Here is a 7,246-nt window from a genome sequence, read left to right on the forward strand (position 1 = left end):
TTATCTTGACCCCGTTTAAATGTTTTAAAAACTGTGGTGATCCATTCGGGGTGGTGAGCGATTTGCTTAGCGGTATATCTTGGATACGCGTGGGATCTAGCTGGGATGGAGTCATCACATATCAGAGTCTTTAGTCTTATTTGTGTTTGTTAGGACAGTTCCTTTCTGTTGGTTTATAGTTTGAGAGCAGTTGTATTTTGCTTAAAGTTGGTTTTGTAATGTAATCACTTAACTTGTTTAATAAAGTATGTTTCTTCATTGTCTTATGATTATCATGCCTCGGGTAACCGAGATGGTAGCATCTTTATACCTGATTGGTCCTGGTAAGGCACTTGGAGTATGGGGGTGTTACAGTATCACTAACAATGGTTTATACTATATAATTCATACGATAAACTGACAAACTAATACTTTGAATTAAAACCCAAAATAATACTTCCTTCCTTAAGACTAACAGTTTAACAAAAACAACCGGCTAAAACTTTATGTGCACACCTCTTTGTAACAAGAGTAGCTAATGGTTGAGGTAGGATTCACTCTACCTCATACGACTACTAAAGGCATTTTTGTATGCCCGGCTCGCCACTGTGGGTTATGAGCCAATCTATAATCTTCACTGGGCATTTAAAATGCCGGCTTGCCACTGCGGGTTATGAGCCAAACTTTAATCTTCACTGGGCATTTAAAATGCCGGCTCGCCACTGCGGGTTATGAGTCAAACTTTAATCTTCTAATCTTATAGCTTAGAATTTTAGCGAATACGCTAAATAAAATGTTCAATTCCGAAATAAAGTTGAGTTAGTCATATTAATAAGAAAATAGAATAATTACTCGAAAATTAATATAACTCGAGTACTTACTATGTGTAAATAAAAATAAACACAGAGTATAAACTCCAAGTTACTCCCCCACGAGTCAAGGTTGACAATAATGATACAATATGAGAACATTACGAGAACTTGTTATAAAACACAATGTCAATATAATATTGGTTGGAAAGATGGCCTTATCACTTTGACAAAATTCTAATTCTGATCCATCTCAATCTCATAGATAATTGACATTAATAAGTCATCCTTAACATTCATTGTACTATGACACCTCAAAAGCCTACCTCCTTAAGCTTACAATTTCCTTTTGCCTTTCAAAACCAACACTCCCTGAACTCTAATTTCATCTTCGCAAACAAACTAAACCCAACTCACGAAAATGACAAGGTATAACTATTATTTGCCAGTATTATACTAATAACGATAATTATCATCTTATAGGAAAACAAATTCCACCACATAAACTCCCAGGTACTCATCTCACTCATGAATTGCGGTCAAAGAAAACAACGATTTGAATACAATTCGTAAAATAAATTCAATACGAAATGATCCATTCTCAACCTCAGACCCTAAGAACAATTCTCGTGTAAGATAACATGACCATCTTCTAAATCTATCACTAAGTATATCATGTACAAATTATACTCATGAAATTCTTGTTGGCTAATGTCCCTCAACCAACTACAAATACACTACCTCAGCCCGTTCTTTCATAAACATGATCCCAACATATATACTAAGCTTTATACTCCACATATTCAATACTCCTGTAGAACTTAGATAAATTGCAGTAAGCTATAAACACTAAATTTGGTTAGTTTGGCGTAATCCATGGCTAACACCAACAATCTATCAACTTCACTTTGAACCATACGACAAATCGGCCAACTCTCGAGCCACCTTCAGACAAACTACCCAATTCCTATGAACTCATCATTAATCCATATTCCCAACAATTAGCTTAACAATACGAAAATTAATAACTCGCCACCTCACTGTTAAAATACTATTTGTGTAAAAAACAAAATATTATAGCTATCAATAAAACCAACAGTCATGGCTATTACAAATAATCATCTTGATCATTAAAATCGATGAATACAAAGAAATAGCACATAATCAAGCAATCCTGAACAACAATATAATAATAGGATTGACAGAATTGTGTTACCTTAATTCGCGAGCCCCATCCAATAATTACTTACAAGTTGCTCTGAAATCGACCCACACAACTCACAAATTAAGAGGTGGATAGTTAAAATTGATGATTCGTATGAGTAAAAACCACCATACTTTATTTCGGAAAACCAAGAGAGCAATACGACGATCAAAGTTCCATTCTCATATAATAATGGTGATGATAAACCAGACTAACTTTTCTAGAGAAGAAATTGTGCCAAATCAATAAAAGAATGAATCATGGCCTTCATAAGTAAGAGACGACTAAAAGGGTTCTATAAAGGCCACAATTAGGGATAAGTTTAAAAAGAATACTTCTGGGTAAATAAAAACAAAATGCACCGCTTCTGTAACACCCTGTTTGATGTCTATGAGTGTCTTGGTATTGGATTTGATAGTTGATGATATTATGGAGCTAGCAGCATTAGAGGATGGTAGTTGGTTATGTATGGAGTTGGTGTCGTGAGAGATATATATGTGGTAGATACGATATAGTGAGTCATGTTGTGGAAGTAAACATAGTTGGTGGAGTGGGTGTTAAGAGTTCATGTTCTATGTTTGGTCGAGTTCTTGAGTCCTTAGCTAAGTTGTTGTGTCTTGGTCGAGTCGGTATGGTTGTTTTTGTGTATGGGTTGAGCTCAGGGGGACGAAGTTCCTTTTAAGGAGGAAGGCGTAATACTCCGTATTTATAAGTCTTGGGGTACTCTATCGTGTAGGCCTTACTCTGTCGAGTAAGGGTAAGTTGCGAGATAAAATAGTTTCGACACTGTTGGGTACTCGATCGAGTAGTGGGGTACTCGATCGAGTAAGGGGGTACTCGATCGAGTACCTTGGGTACTCGATCGAGTGTCCGGTTTTACGGGGAGTTTTCTCGGGTTTTGTTAATTATGCGATTAAGGTATTTAAACATAGTCGTCATTGTTTTAAATCACTTTTACAAAACCTAAAACCCCGTTTAAGAGAGAAAGCAACCAGTTCATCTTCCTAATCGCATCCTTAGCAATTCCCCTTGAGTTCGAGACGGTCGGTTCTTGTCGTTATTCGTATCGTTGAGTTCCCTGCGTCGAGGGTAAGCTTTTAATATAATTTTTATAATGTTTTGTTAAGTTTGGTTAAACCCTAATTTAGAGATTGGGGGTTTTGTGTGTAGTATGTGATGTGTAGCCTCTATGTGTTATATGATAGGAGGAGGGTTCGTAGAAGAGACTTTTGATACATTTGTTGATACCGTCTGATTGTTGTGCTTTCGGGTAGGATTTCCTACTCGTATTAGTCCCATAATGGGATGATTGTTGATGTGTTGAGATTGATTGTTTGATATAGTAATTGTATTGTGACGGCTGTGTTTGTGGTTGTGATTGTTGTTGATTGGTTCTCGAGATGCGTTCTCGGCTGAGTGGGGTCACTTGCGGGAGTGGCTTCACGCCCTAGTTTCGCCCTTCGTGGAACCCGCCACGGAAGGGGATGTGCACATTAATGGACGGGGTTATCGCTCGGTATGATGAGCGGGGCTTAGGTGGGAACTTTGTGGTCCCCACTAAGCGTGGTGGGTCCGGTGGACGATCAATGATTGAGATGATTGGAATTGGTTGGTTGTGTGTGTGTGTGTGATTAAGGCGTCTGTTTATCTTATTGTTGATATATGTATTGAATTGTGTGATTAGATCGACCCCGTTTAAATGTTTTAAAAGCGTGGTGATCCATTCGGGGGTGGTGGCGATTATTGAGCGGTGTGATATGACGCGTATGGGATAGCCAGGATGAGTCATCACGTGGCGGTTAGAAGTCTTCCATTTGTGTCGACGAAGTCTAGTAGCTTTGATAGTTTTAGTCAGTAGACCGTATGAGAACCTTGTAATTCCTTTTATTAGTTTTGGTTTGAACATGTAATCACTTAATCTATAATTACTTTAAAAGTACGTTTCTTTATTGTCTTATGATATTCAGTACCTCGGGCAACCGAGATGGTAGTATCCTTATACCTGAGTGGTCCTGGTAAGGCACTTGGAGTATGGGGGTGTTACAGCTTCAACGGATGGCCAGTGTTTTTTTTTAAGTTTCTAATTTCCCAATTTTTACTTATTTATTTTATTGAGATTTAAATAAATTATTAAAATAAGTTTAAAATATTTGGGGTATTACACATCTCCTTCTCGGTGGCTGACTGCTTAAGTTCTTCTCTCGCAAATAAGGGTTTTTGTCTATTTTTCTCAAATCTCTTCAAATTTTAAATAAAATCGATCATTGAGTTATAATAGATTTATTATTGTTAAATTGGTAGAGTCTATTTATGTAATTGGAATTATTTTGATTTATTGGGTTGAGTAGAATTCTTGTTTAAGATCCATTGAAATAGGAATTTTCTGAAAATTGAGTTCTTGGTTTGTTGATTGTTTAGTTTATGGAGTTTTGAGTTTTGTTATGGAGTTTTTGAGTTAATAGAGATTTGGTTAAGGATATTTGGTTATGGTGTTGAAAATGTATAATGAGTTGATATTGCATTCCGATTGAATATTAATCGATGATGTTCTAAAGTTCAGATTTTCGTTCCCTTTTCTACAATTAAATATTTTGTCATATGGTGGCCGGTTAAGGAGATGTGGCGGAGCTTTTCATGGACGGAGAGAGTCGACGCGGCGGCCCACAAAGGAGTTGTTGGTGTTTGGTGTTGCACGAACTGGTGTTTGTTCCCGGTAAAAGTGGTGATTAGTGATTAAGATGGGAGGAAGCGAAGGTGGATGTAGGTGATGGTGGTAATAAAATTGCCCGGAGAGCTTCAGGTAGCCTGATAGTGACTTAGTGTGATAAGGATATTTATGAATTACTTATAATTTATGTTTTTTGGCTCACTTTCTTAGCATTGTCGTGGGTTTTTAGCCAAAATTTGTAGGGTTTTGCTTCTCAAACTATTAAAATTAATGGTTGACATTTTGAATTTACAATTGAAATGAAAGGGAGAGATAAAATTTGAAACAAAAAAATTGGTGAAGGAAGAAGATGAAGGTTGGAGAAGGAAGAAGATGAAGACTAATAAGGGGGGGGGGGGACAAAATTACCTCCTACAACAAGTTAACAAAATAACAATTTTATTTAAAGTGAAGGGGGACACTAGTTAGTTTTATTAGTAGTTAAATTAAAGATTGGAGTATTTTGAGCAGCACCATCATAGTTTAGAGTATTTTCATTAAATAATCCAATTTTAAATTTAGACTAAAGTTACACGATTTTGGCCTAAAGTTATACGATTTTGGCCTAAAGTTACACAATTTTGAACTAAAGTTACACTCTAAAAAAAACTAAAAAGTTGTAAAATTTTCTTACGATTACAAAAAGACAAAATAATATGTAACTTCAAAAAATTAAAATGTCGTAAACTTGTCTTACAATTTCAATGACAATATATATAACTTCTATTTCATTATGTGCAACTTCATTAGTGGCTTATTGTGTGTAACTTCAGACCCCATATTGTGTAACTTTAGTCCATATTTGTGTAACTTTTGTCCAAAATTAATTAGAATTTATTAAATTTTAAGACAAGTTATATAAATTGTCCTACTGTAACTTTAGTCCTTTTTTGTATAATTTAGTACAAATTTACGTAACTTTAGTTCAAAATTGTGCAACTTTAGTCAAAAAAAAAGAGAAATGAGAAGAATAAGAGATTTAATATTTTAAGAGTATAACTTTAATCCATAATGTTATAACTTTTGTCCTAAATAATGTAATTTTAATGTTTAAAGGGTATAACTTTAATCGTAAATAGTGCAACTTTCATCACAACTCACAAGTAGTCATAAATAGTGTAACTTTTATATTTTAAGGGTGAAACTTTAGCCATAAATAGTGTAACTTTAGTCCAAATTTGTATAACTTTTGTATTTCATAGGTGAAACTTAATTTTTTGAGAGTGAATTTTAAAACTCTATGTTATATAAATTCAAAATTATGTATAAAATGGACTATAAGACTGAAGTTATAGTATTAATGACTAAAGTTACATCCTTAAAGAATTAGAGTTACATGTTTTTGAACATATAAAATTGAATTTATCTAATTTTAAGTCAATTTGATGTAACTTTAGAGTTTGACGACTGTAACCTTAGTCCAAATTTGTGTAACTTTAGTATTTTATGAGTGCAACTTTAGTCCATATTGGTATAACTTTTGTCCTAAATAGTGCAACTTTAATGCTTAAAGGGTATACCTTTACTCATAAATAAAATAGATCTGAAAAATTGTAAGATAAAATACGATGAGTAGATTATACAATCTGTTATATGGAGTTGTGTGATGTAGAATCTGAGCTGTGTACTAAAGTTTTCGAGTTTTGTTTAAAAGAATCTGAGTTATGCTGTAAAATTTTTGAAGTCACACACTTAAACATAAAAAAAAAAAAAAAAACTCAGAAAAATTACACATAAGCTCGGATTAATGTATAGGGTTGTACAATACTCATTATACAACTGGTTGTATAGTAGTATTTGTGGATAAAATATGTAATTTGTTAAGAAAAATTCACTATTAGATATGAAAAATAGAAAACATAAATTGTCAACAAAAATTAACAATTAAAAAAGAATGTAAATTTAAAAAAAATAGATCTAAAACTTTTAAAAAACAATATTAAAGTTTATGTAATTTTAATGTTTGAAGGGTATAACTTTAGTCGTAAATAGTGCAACTTTAGCCGTAAATAGTGTAACTTTAGTCGTAAATAGTGTAACTTTAGATGTTAATAGTATAACGTTATTTTGAATTTTGAATTTTATACTCCCTCCTATTCACTATATTCTTCCCTATTTCCTTATTCGGATTATTCGGGTTTTCTTCCCTATTTCCTTTTTTGGGTTGATTTGTGTAGTCCAAATTAAATTGCATGTGGGGTAGTGTGTTTTGTGTGGTCCAAATTCACTTTCTTATTTCTTGTGCAAAAATAAAAGGGGGAGAATATAGTGAATAGGAGGGAGTATAATTTTAGCACAAAATAATATGTAACTAAAAAAATGAATAGTGTAACTTTAATGTTAAAAGTATAACTTTAGTTGTAAATAGTGCAACTTTAGTTGTAACAAGTAGATCTGAAAAATTGAAAATAAAACCATTCGAGATTTGAAAAAATATAAAACAAAACATTTAAATATGAAACAAATGAGATCTGAAAAAAAAAAGTAAGTCTCAAAAAACAAAAAACGGACAAAACACATAAGCACTCCTCAAGCTTCAAACTTCAA

Source organism: Silene latifolia, chromosome Y, assembly GCF_048544455.1.
Source record: "Silene latifolia isolate original U9 population chromosome Y, ASM4854445v1, whole genome shotgun sequence".
Lineage (NCBI taxonomy): Eukaryota > Viridiplantae > Streptophyta > Magnoliopsida > Caryophyllales > Caryophyllaceae > Silene > Silene latifolia.